This window comes from Heterocephalus glaber, unplaced genomic scaffold, assembly GCF_053883595.1.
Source record: "Heterocephalus glaber isolate CG9 unplaced genomic scaffold, H.glaber_assembly_v1.0 deba00001472, whole genome shotgun sequence".
Classification (NCBI taxonomy): Eukaryota; Metazoa; Chordata; class Mammalia; order Rodentia; family Bathyergidae; genus Heterocephalus; species Heterocephalus glaber.
Genome location: NW_028258315.1, coordinates 19,979,035 through 19,998,593, shown reverse-complemented (window position 1 = coordinate 19,998,593; position 19,559 = coordinate 19,979,035). Strand labels below are relative to the sequence as shown.

The 19,559-nt window shown below is 38.8% G+C and overlaps 1 long non-coding RNA gene across 1 annotated transcript in view; it reads left to right on the top strand.

Annotated features, from left to right (window-relative positions):
- The window catches only part of LOC110349758 (uncharacterized), a 48,466-nt gene extending 28,907 nt beyond the window's left edge, over positions 1 to 19,559 (top strand). Inside the window, exons 2-3 of the long non-coding RNA XR_002395972.2 lie at positions 17,413 to 17,671; positions 19,172 to 19,559. This is a non-coding gene — a long non-coding RNA (uncharacterized LOC110349758). The remainder of the gene's footprint in view (positions 1 to 17,412; positions 17,672 to 19,171) is intronic.

The window sequence follows — 19,559 nt, the reverse complement described above, 5'->3', positions numbered from 1 at the left end:
GAAGGCAAAAGTAAATGTAGAAGAGAATTGTACTCGAGCTGATAAAACTGGGGTACAGGTTAGCGCCTCTGATAGAGCCACATGTGTACACTGGAACTGAACAACTAAGTCAATTAATAGCAGATGGGAGGAGTCGGGTGTCTCACAGAGTGGAGGTTTATAGATAAGCAGGGGAGGCTAGAATTATCCAGGTGGTAACAGTTTAGAATTGGAGATCATATGAAATCGTATTTAACTTAATGTAGATCCAGCGGGTTATGTATGGAAATATTTTTACACATGTGTGTACAGTTTAGTACACACACACATTTCTGCATTCCGTCAGCTGAGAGGATCTAAAAGCAACAAACTTACCCAGAACCCAGATCTTGGTGTCTAAAACTACTGTCTAATAAGAGGGATGAGGGCTTCTTAAGAAAACGCCTGACTGACGCAGACAGGAAATGTATAAAATAAGCCTGGGATATCTTGTAGTGCCAGGAAGTAAAGAAGTGGTCAAAACAAAACAAAATAACTATATTGATGGATGTACAGCAAAGGGATATGATACAGAAGCCACTGAAAAATCTCCCAATGACCATAGCTGGAATAATTTGAGCAAGAAAAAACTCTCTACTCTCAGGGAGTTAGAGAATGACTCCCACCTCTCAAGTGTGGTTTGTGCCTAAGGACTTCTTTCCGCAGAGGGTCTTCATTCCAGAGTTGGTAGGGCCCTGACTGCTTAGCGGACGCTCAGAATGGTCCTTGGCCGAGTTGGCCACAATTAGCCAAATTGTGGAGAAGGTGATGGGTGCTATTGTCTTGTCTCCTGGGCCACTCTGACGCCTTGGGATTCTAGTCATAAAGCAAAGGCGATCAGTTAAAACTCCATCACTGCAAGGGTGGTGCTTCCAACCTTGAAAATAAGGCTATCTGCCTACAAATCACCTTAGGAGTTTGCTAAAGATGCAGATTCATGGGCTGCAACCTAGAGCTCCTCAGTCAGACTCTGGAGTTGAGAAGAAGAGGAGCACCAAGGGTCAGGGATGTGGACCTTTTAAAAAAGTATCTCCGGTGATTTTTACGGTAGATGTTGAAGTTTGAGAGTGACAGCTATCAGAACTGACTGTTTCACTGTGGCAGAAATAAATTGTTTACTTTGAAAGAATAATCCACAATATCACTAGGTAGAAATCAGTTCCTTTGTTCTACAAGATCCTTGACCTGGGATTTTCCAATAAGATAGTGTAGATAAAAGGGAAAGATTCAAAGTTCATTAAAGAACATTTCAAGGATGGGAGTATAGCTTGGTAGAACATGTGTTTAACATGCACAAGCTATGAACCTGTGTTTAACTTAAGGTTAAACACAGAGGATCTACATAGGGTTCGATCCCTTGCACAAGGAAGGGAAGGAGAGAGGGATCCTTCAGTTATCAAGTATTCAAATAAAACAGACCTTGTTTGGATCCTAATTCAAACAAATCCCAGGTAAGACTGTTAATGCTTGCATTTGGATGTCCCCCCTAGCCTTCATGTGTTCACAGGGCTTTTCAGAGGTGGCTGGATCTAGGGTATATGAATATGGATTAATGATGTATGATAATGACATCAGTCCACTGATTGATTTAGCAGAATTCTGGGTGTGGATAATGGGTGGCACCCATCAATAGGCTCTTAGCCTGGATGGGATAAAAAGGAAAAGATGGGCTTGCTACTTCACTACCTCCAGCCTGCTCTGCCACGGACTGTTTCTTTTCTGCCATGCTTCTCTGCCTTGGGGCTAGCCAACTACCAATTTAAGCCTCTGAAAACTGTTAGCTAAAATACTTTTTTTTGGTCTTTTTTTTGTTTGTTTTAATGGGCACAGAGCTGCAGACTTGGTGATGACAAAATTTGGAAATAGAGCTGGTGCTTTTACAGCATTGAGAATGCACAGAATGCCACTGAAATGTTCACCATAAAATGGTTAAGTTCATGTTAGGTTAATTGCACCTCGGTTTAAAAAAATAAAAATTGATATGTGGCAAACATTTGTGAACTGTTGCTCTACACATAGCTGTTGCTTCTGTGGTCAATGGAAATGGTGTATGAACAAGGGACATGGTAACAAATGACCTGTCACATTTATAGGACACTGGATTTTATAAGCATACATAACATTTTATCCACATTAGCTGTTTTGATTCCTTTGAGGAAGTTTTTTTAATGAGATTATATTAAATCAGGCCTAGAGTCCTTACTCAGGAAAAACTTATGTTGAGGCTTAATTAAATTAAAACCACAGAATGAGACTGAATTTTAATACATTATAGATTATCACTGACACCATTATTCCACTTAACAATTATATCTGTCAGATGGTGGAGAAATGGGAGGTGTAAAAACTGTCAGCACAAATGCCTTCCCCAATACCAATAAGCCCTCTTCCAAGTGCAGTGTGTAGCTGATGCCTTGACATAAATTCAGCCCAAACAAAATAAAACTTTGGAAAATAGAAGGCATCCTACTCCTGTATTCATCAAAACCCCTGGCCTAAGACACTGCCTGTTATGTTAGTGATAATTCCACATGAAAGGCATATCTGAGGATTGTATCCTATCTCTTAATCTCAGTAACTTTCTTTCCCATCTTACAGAACAATTTTAGTATCTTTCCCCTCCTAAACCTGTATATTCTATGCTGTAAGTATTTCCATCCTTTTGCATAACTATTTTCCCTGAATTCCCTTTGGGGGCAGGCTGTGGACACTCTGATTGAGAATGTGCAAACTTGCTTTCCAGGAAGTCATGCCCTGTTGCTAACCCGGGTGTGTGTGCAGTTGGGACGCACCCAGAAACCAGCCCACGAGCCAAGTTGTGCTGTAGTACTGTCCTCATCCAAGTCTCTCATTTATCCCAGGACTATGGACATTCCTACTCTAAAGGTGGCCTGGGACTTTAGCTTATAGATGACCTCTTTATTAAATGCAGCTTTTAAAATACAGTAGAGGCAGTTCTTGTCATTTCAAGAATGGACAATAGGGGCTTGGCGGAAAGATTTTAGAAAAATTATTATGAAAGAAAAACACCAATTTGAAAAACTGCCATCCACGGTGTAAAATTTTCCTTTAAAGTAAATTTCAAGTGTCAAAATAATGCAAGAAAAGCAAACTATTAAGTAAATCATTCTTCTGATGGTAATTGGCGGTGACAAAAGTCATGATCGGGCAAAAATGTTCTCTGTTGGAAGAGCTCATATTATATCAGACTCTACTAGGTATGGACCACTGCTCCGAAAAGAGCACTTTTTATACCCAATCCAGCACAAGCCTGCAAGACAGGTATCTGTGAGCTCAAATTACAGAAGAGAAAGCTGAGTCACAGGGCGTTTGGACTTCACAGTGTGATCTTACAGTCAGAGAAGAAACCAGAATCTGAACTGAGGTCTCATTCCCAAAGCTCTGAGCTCAGCTAGAAAACACCGTCTCTGGGTTCTCCTTGTGGAGTGGGGGGAGATGGCCAGATCGTGAGAATTGGAGCCCCGGGAAGAACTGTTGAAGACCCTCCACGAAGGGCATTTGTCCTCTGTGTCCTTCCCCAGGCAGTTCTCAGAAGCTGTCCTCTTTCCTTGTGTCTTCAATGTGGTTGATACCAGAGCCATCCCCCCTCTTCCATTCCTAGTACAAACACCACTTCTCCCCTCACCCTCCTTCGGCTCCATCATTACAAAAATACCCCGTCTTTCACCCACTAGAGCAGTAACAAGTTTTGCAGGGAAGAGGCAGTGCTGGCTGACCTCAGTGCGAATTAAAACGTATCAAAGATTCTGAGTTTTAAAGTTGTCAGACCTCCATTTCTACAAAGAGGAACTCTATTTTCACTCATAGCCCAGCAAGAGATTAGCAGCTTGAAATCACTTTGACAGTGTCAGCTGCTCTATTGCATACCACAGGGAATTTTAATTCCAGCCTGTGAAATTGTAATTGCTTCTCAAGGAAAAGTGAAGAATCCTGGGTAATGGCCACAGCCAAGCTCAATGTCAGAGTTGCCATTCGCTGCCACATCAGATATTACTTGCTGTTCTTCAAAAATCAGTCCAGCTTTCCATATGGAAAGCTGAACTGGGGAGTGAAACTGAATTAACAGAAACTGTCAGCTGTTTCAGAACAGCACAGACAGCAGTGTGACAGAGGTGGGTGACTTCCCATCAAAAAAAGGTAACTTTTTCTCTTTCTTCGGTTAAGATAAAGAGTTTCACAAACAGATTTCATTACTTAAGGTATGCTGGTAAATGATGTCATTATTAAGCAAAAAATTTATCTGGTCTGTGGCATGATAAGATTAAAACTGCCAATCTCTTTTCAGGGTTTCCTGGAAAGAGAGGGAGGAAAAAGTGGCTCAAAAGAGTAATTAAAATAATGAAGATAACAGGTCCACATCAAGTTGATGTTTGTGATGGATTGAAATGACCTGTTATCAAAGTTAAACTGTCTGACAAATGTCTCCTTGGCTATGGTTGGAATAGAGAATCTGAAGCTACCACATCTGATCCCAAAACATTTAAAGACAGGAGAAATTACCTGCAGAGGGGAGGACTTGTTATTTGTCACCTTCTACAGACATGCAAAGTTTTGACCAGTACTATGAGGTCCTGAAATTAATTTTCCTCTCTCTCCTGAAGGTCAGAAAAGAAGGAGAAAGGGCTAAATATAATTTCTTAGAAATATATCCAGGCTGGCCTTGCCCTTTTGCTTTAGAAATTATAGAAAATTCAGACATGGGCTTTGCTTTTTGTCATTTGATGAGCTTTAGAGCAAATCTCACAAATTAGAGTTCACTTTTCTAATTAAAAAAAAACTTTGCCTTAGTTGGTACTGGTCCCCAATCCTTTTTCAGTAAAAGCAAGTAGCAAGAGCTTGGGTTTGTTTTTGTTAATGTTACTATTTTTGAGTGATATGTCATTACTGTTTCAAGTATTTGAGTAACTTTTTAATGAAGATATGATATTTGTGTGTCATGACAATCCAATACGTGTATATATAATGGGTATCATCAAATCAGGCTAGCAGACATTTCCATCTCTTTTAATGTTGATTATTTTTATTGGTAGGAATTTTGTACTCTTCTAGTCATTTTGAAATTCTTTAACCAAGTTACCCTGCTGTGCTATAAAAAACCAGAACTAATTCCTCCTCTTAACTATGTTTTGGTGCCCTTTCTTGAACTTCTCCCCCTCTCTCCTGCCTTGGCCATTCCCAGGCTCTCATGACCACAATTTCAGTCTGTAGGACTATAAGACAGAATTTTCAGTTTCCACAAGTGGGTGAGAACATGTGGTATTTGCCTTTCTGTGCCTGGCTTATTTTATGTGACATAACTGACTCCAGTTCCATCCATGGTGCTGCAAATGACAGGATTTTATTTTTTTGTGGCTGAATAATATTCGTGTTGTGTGTCTGTCCATCCTGCATTTGCTTTATCCATTCGTCTACTGATGGGGCACCTAGATTTATTGGAACTATTGTACACTAAATACAGCCATGTTGGTATCTCCTTGGTATAATAATTTCATCCTTGTGGATATATGCCCATGACAGCTAGATTATATAGTAGTTCTATTTTTTGTTTTTCAAGGAACCTTCAAGTCATTCTCTATACTAAATACATTCTCACCACCTGTATATTAGACTTTCCCTTTGTCTGCAATCTCACCATCTTTTGTTATTTTTTTTTATGACAACCATTCTAGCTGGGGTGAGATGGTACCTTATGATTTTAATTAGCATTTCTCTGATTAGTGAGATTGAGCCTTTTTTTCTTATACTTGTTGGTTCTTTGCATGTCTGCTTTTAAGAGAAGTTTCTATTCCAATCTTTAAATAATTAAGTTATTTGGGGTTATTGTTATTCAGTGTTTTGAGCTCCTGGTGCATATTCTAGATAATCCCTTGTCAAATGAATACTTTGTAAATATTTTTTTCATTCTGTGAATTCTCTTAACTATTTCCTTTGCTGTGCAGAAAATTCTTAGTTCGATATAATCTCATTTGCCTGTTTTAATAATTGTTGCTTTTACCTTTGGGGTCCTATAAAAAATAATTGCCTATGTCAATGTCTTGAAATATTTCCCCTATGATTTCTTGCAGAAATTGCATAGCTTCAGGTTTTATATTTAAGCCTTTGATCCATTTTAAGTTGATTTTTGTGTATGGTGAGAAGTAAAGGCCTAGGTTCATTCTTCTGCATATATGAATCTAATTTTGCCACTATTCTTTCTTGAAGAATCATTGTTTTCTCCACTGTATGTTTTTGGCATCTTTGTCAAACATAGCAGGCTGTATGGTTGTGGATTTTGGGTTCTCTAGTCTCTTCTATTATTTTAAATGTCAATTTTTATGCCAGTACTATGCTGCTTTGGTTACTATAGCTTTTTAGTACGTTTGCAATTTGGGTATTATGATGCCTCTGGTATTGTATCCCTCTGCTCTTCAGGATTACTTTGGAAATTTTGGGTCTTTTGTGGTCCCATATGAATTTCAGAATGGCTTTCTGAATTTCAATGAAAAAAGTCATTAATATTTTGATAGAAATTGTATTGAATCTTTAGATTAATTTGGTAATATAAGCAATATTAATTCTTCTGACCCATGTACACAGGCTATTTTCCCTTTTTTGTGTCCTCTATAATTTTCTCATCAGTGTTTTATAATTTTTATAGTACAAATCTTTCACTTCCTTATTTAAATATATTTTTTTTTACTTTTTGGAAGCTATTGTGAATGGAATACTTTTCTTGACTTTTTTCACCAAGTTAATTATTGGAGTATGAAAATGTTACTGTTGTTTGTTCAGTGATTTTGTATCCTGACACTTCACTGAATTTGTTCATCAATTTACACAGCTTTATGATGGAGTATTTAGGGCTTTCTGAACATAAAATCATGTCATCTATAAACACAGACTTCTTCCTTTCCAATTTGGAAATTTAACTTCTTCCTTTCCAATTTGAATGACCTTTATTTTTCTCTTTCCTAAGCATGGTGAAACTGGACATCCTTGTCTTGTTTCTAATCTTGGCTATGGGATGTATTTATATTTATATTCTTCAGTATTTTGAGGCATGTATAGAAGGAATGGGTTTTCATTATAAAAGGATGTTGAATCCTATCAAATGATTTCTCTGCTGTTGAGATATGGTTTTGTACTTTATCCTAGTGATATGATTTATCACATTTATTAATTTGCATGTGTTGAGCCATCCTTGCCTCTTTGGGATGGATCCCATTTAATTGTGGTACATGATCGTTTTAATGTTTTGTTGAATTTGGTTTACCAGTATTTTGCTGAAAAATTTAATGTCTATGTTCATAAGCTCTGTGGGGCTATCGTTTTCTTATTGTATCTGTCTGATTTTGGTATTGGGATAATGCTGGCTTCATTCAAAGTTTGGCAGAGTTTTAAGTTTCTGAACTATTGTCAGAACAACTGGAATTATTCTTTAAATATTTTATAGATTTCACCAGTTATACCGGGATTTTTTTAGATGGGTGATGTAAAATTAGTGCTTTGATCTCATTAACTCATGATTTGTCTGCTGATTTTTCCATTTCTTCTTGACTGAATTTTGGCAAGTTGTGTGTGTTTAGGAATTAACCTGTTTCCTCCAGGTTTTGCAGTTGTTTAACATGTAATTGTCCATAGTAGTTTCTTATGATCCTTTGGTGTGTTTTTGTTTTTTGGGTTTTTTGCTTAAATTCTTTTATTGGTACATTTTAGGTATACAATACATTCACATTTATCATTGGGTGCTTGGTTTTTTAAAAATTTAAATGTAGTAGTACGTGTGCATACCTAGTGTTTACATCCCTTGTGTGGAGTTGGTGCAGGTACGTAACGCATCCCAATCCCTTTTTCATACCCTATCCCTCCCCCTCTACCTCTTGATCCCCTTCCCCTTTGAGAAAGATCTGTCTCCCTCCTTCCTATTATCTATCTTTTATTTTGCTCTTTATTTTTACTCTAGGTTTCTCGTATAAGAGAAAACATGTGATTTTTAAGCTTGGATGCCTGATTTATTTCACTTAATCTTATGGTCTCAAGGTGCATTGATTTTCCTACAAATGACTCAAGTTTATCTTTCTTCATGGGAGATTAGAACTCCATTGTGTATAAATGCCACATTTCTTTATCCATTCATCTACTGATGGACATATAGGCTCTTTCAAGATTTAGCTATTCTGAATTGTGGTGCTATAAGCATGGGTATGCATGTATCACTATAATATGATGCCTTTAACTCTTTTAGGAAGATACTTACAAGGGGATTAGACAGGTCAAGTAGAATTTCTAATTTCAGTTTTTTGATGAATCTCCATACTGATTTCCATGGTGGTCCTACTAGTCTACAGTCCCAGAAATGGTGTAGAAGGCTTCCTTTCCCCCTACAGCCTCTCCAGCATTTTTTATTATTTGATTTCTTGATGACAGCCATTCTTTCTGAGGTAAGATGGAACCTCAGTGTTGTTTTATTTTGTGTTTCTCTAATGGCCAGCAATGCTGAGCATTTCCTTGTGGACTAATTGGCCATTTGTTCCTCTTCTGTGCACGGTCTATTCATTTCACTTGTCTGATTTTTGATTGTTTTTAAAAATTATTTTAAGGGGTCTAATTTTTTTGAGTTCTTTATGTTTTCTAGATGAGTTCTCTGTCTGAGGAATTGCTGGCAAAAAATTTTCCCATTCTGTACATTGTCTTTACATTCTGTTGATTGTGTTTTTTGTTTGCAGAAGCTTTTTAATTTAATTTACTATGACCTCCCTTTTTTTTTTATTCTCAGAACTGTTTCCTGTGCAACTAGGTTTCTATTCAGAAAGTCTATGCCCCTGGCTTCAAGAGCTTTCTCCCATTTCGTCTTCCAAAAGGTTGTTTCTCATTTAAGATTTAGTTCTTTAGTTCATTTTTATTTCAGTTTAGCACATAGTGAGAGATATGGGTCTAGGTTTAATCTGTATGTGGATGCCAGTTTACCAACACCATTTATTAAGAGGCTACTTTCCTTTACTATGCTTTTGGGTTCTTTGCAAAGATCAAATAGTTGAATGTACTATTTGTACATAGTTTGTACTATTTGTACATAGAATAGTTGTTTGTGCATCCTTTATTTTGTTGCATTGATCTTCATGTGTTTTTGTGCCAGTACCATGCTGTTTGTATCACTATAGTTTTGTTATATATCTTCAGGTCAAAGATGGTGATAGCTTCTGCTTTGCTTCTTTCATCCAGAATCGTTTTTGCTATTCTGGGTCTCTCCTAGTTCCATATGAATTTTAGAATTTTTTTCCATCTCTGAGAAGAATGCTGTTGGAATTTTGATTGGGGTTGTATTAAATCTATGTTATGGCTTGTGTTTAGATGTCCCCCCAAAGCATATTCTGGAGGTGGCTGAATCTAGAATGCATGATTGATTCATAGTAGGGCTAGGTCTGAGGACACTAGGATTAAGGGTGCAAATACTACCCTCCCTAAGCAGTCTGAATAAGATAAAAGGGGCAGAAAGAGGTGAGATCTCTTGTTGCTTTTGCTGCTTCTGCTACCATGAACTATTGCTTCTTTGCCACTCTGCCTTGGAGCCAGCCAATTATGGACTGAAACCTCTATGAACTGTAAGCCAAATAAACCTTTCCTTCTTTAACTTTGGGTGTTGGGTATTTTGTCTCAGCAAGGAGAGAAAAGTAACTAAAACAATCTGTATATCAATTTTGAAAGTATGGCCATTTTGACTATATTGGTTCTGCTCATCCAGGAATAGGGGATCCATTTTCTGATGTCTTCTTCAATTTCCTTCTTTAGAGTACCGTAGTTTTCATTGTAGAGGTCTTTCACTTCCTAAATTAGGTTAATTCCTAGGTATTTAATTTGTCTTGGTACTATTATGAATGCTACTTTTTCCCCTAATTTCTGTCTCAGGGGGTTCATTATTAGTGTACAGGAATGCTATTGTTTTTTGTGTATTGATGTTGTATCCTGATGTATTACTGAATTTGGTTATTATAAAAGTCTTTTGGTGGACTCTTTGGAATCTTCTGTATAGAGGATCGTGTCATCTGCAAATAATGATAATTTGAGTTCTTCCTTCTCTATATATATTCCTTTTATTGCTTTTTCTTGCCTAATTGCTCTTGCTAATGTTTTGAGTTCTATGTTGAAAAGAAGTGTTGACAGTGGACATTCTTGTTTTGTTCCTGACTTTAGACAGAAAGCTATCAGTTTTTCCCCATTTAATATGATGTTGGCAATAGGTTTGTCATAAATAGATTTTATCAGATTGAGATAAGGTCCTTCTATACCTATTTCCTTAAAAGTATTTTATCATAAAAGAATGTTAGATTTTGTCAAATGTTTTTTTCTGCATCTATTGTGACAATCACGTGATTTTTGTCCTTTTATTTATATGATGTATTACATTTGTTGATTTGGATATATTGAACCTGGGATGAAGCCCACTTGGTCATGATGTATGATCTTTTTGATGAGTTGGTGAATTCTGTTTGCCAGTATCTTGTTGAGGATGTTGGCATCTATATGCAAGAGTTTGGTCTGTAGTTCTTTCTATTTTTTTACTGGATCTTTATCTGGTTTTGGACTCATAGTAATGGTAGCTTCCAGGAATGACTTTGAAACTATTCCTTCCCTTTCAATGTCATTAAAAAGGTTGAGGAATATTGGTGTTAGACCTTCTATGAAGTTTCGTAGAATTCAGCAGTGAATCCTTCCAGATCTAGGCTTTTCTGAGTTGGTATCTCATTTATTGCTGCTTCAGTTTCATTGCCTGTTCTTGAATCATTCAGGGTTTTTAAATCTTGGTTCAATTTTGGTAATTCACATGTATCTAGGAATCTATCCAGTTCTTCTGAATTCTCCAATTTACTGGCGTATAGGTTAGAAAAGTAGTTGTTAATAATGGTTTTCATTTCAGCAGTGTCCACTGTGATTTCACCTTTTTCATTTGTAATTGCATTGATCTGGGTATTTTCTCTTCCCTTTTTGGTTAGATTGGCTAAGGGTTTGTCTATTTTTTTTTTCCAGGAGACAACTCTTAGATTCATTATTACTTTGTATTGATTGATTATCAATTTTTGCTCTGATCCTTGTAATGTCCTTCCTTGTACTAACTTTGGCTTTGGACTGTTCTTATTTTTCTAGGATCCTGAGGTCCATTATTAGGTCATTTATTTGGGTTTGCTGTTTTTGTGGTGTAGGGATTCACAGCTATAAACTTTCCTATTAGGACTGGTCTCATTGTGTCCCATAAATTCTGGTGTGTTGTACTGGCATTATCACTTAGTTCTAGAAACTTTCTTCCTTGACCTGTTTTGTAACTCACTGTTTAGTTAAGAATGGATTGTTTAGTACCCATGCATTTGAGTAAGTGCTGTATTTTCTTTTGTTATTGATTTCTAACTTAATTGTGCTGTGATCTGATAATAGGCATGGTATATGTTCAATTCTTTTACATTTACTTAAGGCTGATTTATTGGATAGTATATGTGCTATTTTGGAGAAAATTCCACGTGCTGTTGAAAAGAATGTGTATTCTATTGTTGGGTTGAACACTCTGTAGATATCTATTAAGTCCATTTGTTCAAAAGTTTTTGTTCAAATCATATTTCTTTGTTGATTTTTTTATCTAGTTGATCTATCTGTGATAGTGAGGTACTGAGGTCCCTCACTATACTTGTGCTTATGTTTATTTGATCTTTTATGTACAGTAGCACTTGTTTTATGACATTGGATGCACCATTGTTCAGTGGACATGTTAATAATTGTTATTTCTTCCTGTTGGATTGTTCACTTAACCAATATGTAGTGACTTTCTGTAACCTCTTTTGATCATTTTTGGCTTAAAGTCCACTTTGTCTGCTTTTTTAAGACTCATGTTGCATGGAATATTGTTTTGCAGCCTTTGATTGTTAGTTTATGAGTTTCTCTTGGGGTTAAATGTGTTTCTTATACACAGCATACCATTGGGTTTCTTTCTTGATCTATTCTTGCCAGTCCATGTCTTTTGACTGGAGAATTGAGACTACACTGCGATAGGTATTAACTTATTCCTGTCATTGCCTTATTTTTCTCGTGTGGATTTCCTATCTTTTCCTTCTATTTAACTGCTCACCCCACCCAGTGTGTTCATTCTATTAGAGCTTTTGTCATCGTTAGCTTCACTGTCTATTTCTAGGGTATCCTTGAGAATTTTGGGGAGTGCTTGTTTGGGGGTCACGAATTTCTTTAGGTGTTCTTTATCATGACAGTATCTTATTTCTCTATCAATTTTGAAAGATCACTGTCTTAGTTATTTTCTCATTGCTGGGACAAAATACTCAACACCCACTAGTTAAAGGAGGAAAGGTTTATTCTAGCTCTCAGTGTGTAGAGGTTTTAGTTCATAGTTGGCTAGTTTTAAGGCAGGGCTGCATGACAGAGGGGCATGGCAGAGGAATCAGTTCATGGCATGGCAGGCAGGAAGCAATGTGCTTCCTTCTTTCCTTTTCTATTCCATCCAGGCCACAAACCTATTTTTTGGTGCCACCCACTCCCAGGGTGGGTCTTCCCTCTTCAGGAAGTCCATCATCCACACCAAGAACTATGCTAAACCAATCAGTGAACTGATCCACTATCACGCCCATGATCCAGTCACTCCCCAAAGCCCCAATTATGAGCATGTGTGGCTTGGGAGGGGGGACATCTAGGTAAATATAAGCCATTATAATAGTTTTGCAGGACATAATAGTTTTGCATGGCTTGGAAATTGTTTGCGTTTAGGGTTTGAAACATTTTACTCCAAGTTCTCCTGGCCTTTAAATTTTGGGCTGAGAAGTCTGCTGTGATTCTAATGGGTTTTCCTTTATAAATGATTTGTTGCTTTTCGTAACTGCTTTCTCTTGTTGTTTTTAAAGTATCTCTCATTTATTGGTCACTGACAATAGCCTTGTCTTCTAGTTCAGAGACTGTCTCACTGGTCACTCATGCAGCCCATACTTTCAATATAATTCTTAATATCCTGAATTTCTCTTTGGAGCCCTTTCAGGGACTTAATTCTTTTCTGCTGGACATGCATTTTTTGCATCATTTCATTTAGCTTTTCTATCTTTTTATAAGCATCTTCTTTAGACTTGCTGATCCTTTTGCTTAATTGGCCCTGTATCTTATTACTTATACCTTTTTTGAGTTTGCCAAATGTGTTATTGAACTGTTTGGTTATCTCCCTTGATACCATTTTGAATAACTGAAGTATGAAGCTTTTCGTTTCCTCCCCTTTGATTCCCCATGGATCAGCTTTGGCAGAGTTGAGAGTTTTTGGAAGCATTTTGTTGGATTGTCTTCCCCTGTTTGATCGCCTCCGGGTGGGACACCACCCTCTGGCTCAGGCCAGTCTCTCACGTGAGGTTGGGCATCCCTCCCGGTCCACGCTTTCAGCGCTCTGGGCTCTCTCTGTGGGGGATGGCGCTGCTCCTGTGGTGTGGATCTGCCCTCTCTAGATCCTTTGTATTTTTGTGGTATCAGTTGTAATGTCTCCTTTTCATATTTGATTTTGTTTACTTGGATCTTATCTCTTTCATTGGCTAGGTTAATACAACATTTTTTTAAAATTTTGTTTCTCTTTTCAAAACCCTATTTGTTTCATTGATCTTTTAGGTAAAGTTTTTATTTTATTTATTGTGGTGTGGTGTTTATTATTTCCTCTCTTTTAAATTTGGGTTTTGGTTTATTCTTGCTTTTCTAAGTCCTGAGATGCACTGGGAGGTCTTTTCTTCGGCATCTTCCCCCTTTTTATATGTGCATTTAATGTTATAAACTTTCCCCCTAGTGCTGCTTTTGCTGTAGCCCACAGATTTTGTTATGTTGTACTTTCACTTTCATTTGTTTCAATAGTCTCATTTTTTTCTCTTTTAATTTCTTCCATTACCATTGGTTGTTTAGGAGCATATTAAATTTCTATGCATTTGTACATTTTCTTTTATTTTTGTTGCTTTGTAGTTTTATTCTATGTGGTAGTCTGCCATATATATGATTTCAATTTTTTAAAAAATTTATTGACACTTGAGTTTTTTCCCAAAATATGTTCCGTCTTGGAGAGTGCCCCATGTGCTGATGGTAAGACTGTGTATTCTGTAGCTGTTGGATGAATTGTTCTAAATGATAGGTCCATTCACTCTATAGTATTGTTCACTTCAAATATTTACTAATTATCTGAGTGACCTGTCCATGGAGGGAAGTGTGGTGTTGAATTCCCCCATTATTTTTATACTAGAGTCTATCCCTTTAGATCTAATAATAATTGCTTTGTATATTTGGGTGTTTTAGTGCTGGGTACATATATATTTATAATTGGTATATCATCCTGTTAAATTGATCCTCTTATCAATCAATGATGAGCTTCTTTACTCATTTTTACAGTTTTTTAAATTTAAAGACGGCTTTATCTGGCTGGGTATGTTGTATGTCTGCAATCCCAGCACTTGGGAGGTACAGGCAGGAGGCTTACCCAAGTTTGCGGCTAGCTTGGGCCCCATAGTGAATTCAAGGCCAGCCTGAACTACATAGTGAGATCTTGATCTCACAGGGCATGTGCAGATGATGTTGAGGCTTGTGAAACCTGACATCTACATTTCTGGAGGTAAAAGACATTGAGAAGATCTTACCTAGGTCCTGCAGGGTGAACGCAGCTGACACCAGATGCTGTAGTTTGCTCTCTGTGGTCTTGTAGAGACAGAATATGGATGGAAATGTCCTAAGCTGATGCAGAACAAGGTGGTAGGATCAACATTTGTAGCTTTGGTAGGCAAGGTCTTGGGAGCTGTAGGATGGGATCCTCTTCAGGTCTCAAGGGTAAGTTTCAGAGATGCTGGAGCTTTTGGAATCTATAGACACAACTTTAACATGTTCAAAATGGGTCTGTAATTCATATGTCTTGCTGCTGGGCTGTTTTGAACCATCAGTGGTAAGTGCATGACTGTCCCATCTGGCAGCATGGGACTGACCCATTAGGTGGTACAAGCTGCCTAAAGGAACAGTCATGCATGCACCTCTGGTAGGTCAAGTTGGCAGGAACATGTTAAGGCTGTGGGCCGGAGAGGAGAACTTCCCTGGCTCCTACACAGTGGGTACAGGTGGTGCTTGGCTTGTAGCCCTGGTATCTATATTCCTGGAGCTGCAGAATGTGGATGGAAAATTTCCCAGGGCCCAAGGAACAGACGTGGAAGATGCCACGGCTTTGAGCACCAACAACTGTAGTCCCAAGGCCACGACAGGGGAGGAGACACTTCCTGTTTCTGTGGGGCAACTGCATGACAGGTGTGGGTTTGTAGCTCTGGCCACTGCTGGTCCTAAAGCTGCAGGATGCTGGAGGGCCTGTTCTCTGCCCATAAAGGTACTCACCAGGCCAAGGCTTGTGATGGTGTTGAGGGACTGGCTGCTGGCCCCTAAGGTAGGATGAAATCTTGCCATGGTTTTTGTAGCTGCTTAGCTTCTGGGAGCTGGGGCATTCACACTGTGAGTTTCTTCTGTGGAGCATAGCAGTTGCCCTGAGACCAGCCAGTTCCCCAACCTGGACTGAAAGATGGAGGACTATAGAATTCTCCTGTAGTTAGAGCTGCCTCTGGCTGCTGTGATGGGGGTTGCAGACATTTTCAGGCTTACCTTTTACTGGCGGTGTGGAATACTGCCTTTATCCCGCGCCTCATGAGGGGTTGAAGAGACAGTTTGCTTTGGTCTTTTCTCCAGGTTGCTTTTCTAACTCTCCATGCTGTTTAGGGTTTCTGTCACTTCCTTACTGGTTGTCAGAATTCTCCCTCAGTCACTCTCCTTAAACTACAGTTTTTCTTTCTTTGTTGCCCTGGTTTTTCTCTGTGGCACAGGCATGTGTTGGGCTCCTCTAGCCATCTTGGATCCTGACTGGCCCACCCAGCCAAGCACTGAAGGTGGAACCCAGGGCCTCACGCAGGCTCAGCAAGTGCTCTGCCCCTGAGTGAATTTAAAGGTTGACTGTATGTTACCTTCCAGTGCTCAGTAAAGTTATGTTCCTCTGACTGCTAAAGTCTTTTCAATTTTTTTCAAATGAAGAATATCTCTTTATTGTGTTAGGTGGAAGAAAGTTTTCTTTTTTTTTACTGTTTCTTTTAAATCACCAATTATAATCTAAAAATAAGGGGTTTTTTTTGTGTCCATGACATAGGTGCCACATGAGGAATCCCTGAGTCATAATGGGATCTGGAATACATAAAAAATGATGACTCTTGACAGTCACCTTAAGTATAGTGAGCTTTATTTCATGGAACAGGACCCAGTGGTTCATTTGCCTATGTGTAGATGCACTGTAACCCAAAGCTGATGGCTGCTTGGTATGAAGAAAGAAAATCCCACTTGTCTCAAGGCCCTCCCTGTTCCTTAGTGGAGTTCTGACAGCTCAAGCCTTTCAGCTATTACTTTTTGCTAATCTGGCATCTAGATGTGCTGAGATTTTGTTCCCATTCATTCACTGAGCCTCCGTTCTGGCACGGATAAATCACAGGATACAATGGCAAACATTCTAAAAACAACTGAACAGTTAAGTCCACATTTAGCTCCTCAGGATCTCAGCTGGGAATACTTGGGATCCTTGTTTAGAAATGACTCAGACTTGGGCTGGGGATGTAGCTCAGTGGTTCTGTCACCTGCCTCGCAAGTGCAAGGTCCCGAGTTCGATCCCTGGTACAAAAAAGAAAAAAGAAAAAGAAATGACTCAGACTAAAGAGCTGGACTTAGACAAGTCACCTAACTCCTGCTAACCGCAGTCTCTCTATACAAAATCAAGGTCTCAGTCTCCCTGGTCTCTTTGAGACTCTGGCTTTTATTCTAGGCTGACCTAGGGGGTTCATCACCACTGCCTTTTCAAGAAAGACCAGTTTCCAGATGAAGCAGAGAGACATAACTCATCCTTCTGAGCAACCTACTCAAAAACCAACTATCACTGTGAGGAAGCTTAAGTTCCCTGACACATTACAGAGAAACGGAGGCTGTTTAGGATTGATTACCAGAAGGCAGCCAGTGGTGACTTTCTGGGGCTTTAAATTCGTGATTTCAATGTTGGCTTACCATAGGTTTTGCTTTCAATATTAATTGGAGTCACTGCAGCTGCTCAGATAGACAGCTTGAGTTTGCCACATAGCGTGAGGGAAAGCTGGTGTTAAATTGCCTTTTTAAATTTTTTCACTTGCCTTTTGATTTGTATGTCTAAAAGCATTAAAAATTTTCTTCAACCTGAACTACAACATCTTTAGTTACTTGATTTTCTTGTAGTTTTTTATAATTCTGATGGCCCGAGGCGATCTAGTTTAATAAGATTAAAATTTTTAGATGATATCCAACCAGTTTTTGTTTTTAAGATTGCTTTGAAACTCTCAACTTTTCTGCCTTCAGAAATCTTGGAGGATGTTAAGAGAAAAAGAAGAGGGATCCTAATTGAAAGCTTGGGAATCCTGCCTTGCAAGATGGGGTTAGAAGCCTTCTACTTAAGAGGGCTGTATGAGATGGAAAAATGATCAGAGAATCAAAGATGAAGAAGAATAAAATCAGGAAGACATGGAAATTAAGGGTGACCAAATAGCAAACCGACCTTTGGAGGCTCACCGATCACTCTGTTAAAAGACTTAAAACACAGCTCATTTTGAATCTCCAGGTAAAATATTTAAAAGTAGAATTTAACAGGTCCTTTTACTTCCTCCAGATTGGACCCTGCCTCAACAGTCTCCATCTCCTGCTTTATTTTCTGTTTGACTTCGGATTTTGTTTTCAGATATGGAACCAAATGAGATGTGATATTGACCATTCACTACTGTTTCTGGGTGAGAGACTGTGCTATAATCAGGTTTACTCACTCAGGCCCAAAACATGGAGTTGAGACTGAATTATAGTCTAGTTTTTCTGGTCTCGCACACATGACAAATTTTAACACTAATGGGTCAATGATCAGGCATGTCAGGTTTTCCTGTGAAATTTGGAATCAAGGGTAGTGGACCATGAAGTAGTGTCTGTGGTAGCCGAAGCTCTTCTCTTACATCTCAAATGATTCTAAGCAAGGTTGCAGAAATAACACAGGTGGGAAAAAACAAAGAACAGAAACAAAATACCAGGAACATATGCCCTCTAAGATCACAGCCTGAGATAGTTGTCACAGGTGGCTGTTTTGTTAAGCATTCCCATCCATTTATTAAGAACAGAGTGCATGCATTCTTACCTGAACAGGTGTAGTAATGATTTGGGATACAGAAGACCAAACTCAGAAACCTGGAGTCAATCACTTAAGTGGCAGAAGATAAGCAGAGAAGGTCGCAGGTGCCGAAGGGATGAAGGGTTGCTAGGTCCCCAGAACCCACTCAGTGTGTAAGTGCCAAAGAGAAGATTAAGGATCAAAGATGCTGAACTACAAAGACAGAATTTTCCTCTTACTGGGGCACTTTCTTAATTAAAAGTATGAGGGGATCCACACAGCAGTTTCCAGCTATGTATTACAGCAACAATTGCAAAACAAACAAAACCCCAGTATCAGCAACAGCACTAGAGGCAGACAGAGCAACAACAAGAGCAGGAGCTGTCAAGCCTGCTAGCGACTCTGCTGGAAATGGGCGCATTTGGGAACTTGGGCACAGAGAAAGCAGAGACCAAGGATGGAGATTTAACTCTCCCTAAGCTTTCCTTCATGGTCCCCAAGAAAGTGATTACTACGTTGTATGTTTACAAAAGTGGCAGAATAGGTAAAGGTTAAGAGGAACACAACAGAAGAACTAGCTGTTCTCCACATGGTCACTGCTTATCTGCCCTAGCATAAGTCACTTCACTGCCTGCAATATTTGGAAGCCTTCACTGGCTCTTCCTTAGCATGGCATCAAAACTCTTCACAAAATGAGCTGAGCTTATTTCTGATTTCCAGTCATGTTCTAAATACAGTATATTATTTATACCTAAAACTTTTTCATCAGAGCCAACATGAGCTCTGTATTCATTAAATCAGTGGTCCCTAACCCTTTTTGTAACAGGATGGGTTTTGTGGAAGAAAACTTTTCCATGGTGGGTGGGGGAGGGATGGTTTGGAGCATGCACAACCCTGGGTCCCCACATATGCAGTTCACAGTAGGGGTCGTACTCCTATGAGAATCTAATGCCTCTGCTGATCTGACAGGAAGTGGAACTCATGCAGTGATGTGAGCACTGGGGAGCAGCTGTAAATACAGTTGAAGCTTTGGCTGAAGCTAATGTCCTGCTGTGCCTGGTTCCTAACAGACTGTGGACTGGTACTGATGTGTGGGTCCAGGGTTGGGGACCCTTTGCATGAAACGATAACTCACCTCTTCTCTCAGGTTCTGATAATTTCTGTTCTTTCTGTCTCTGAATTTGCATATTGTAGACCCTTCATGAAAGTAGAGTCATAATACTTGCCCTCCAGTGTCTGGCTTATTTCATTAAGTGTGTTTTCAAGGGTCACTTTTGGTTGGGGGTGTAGTTCAGTGGTATAACACATGTTTAGCATGCACAAATCCCTGTGTTCACTTCCCAGCACCAAAAATAAA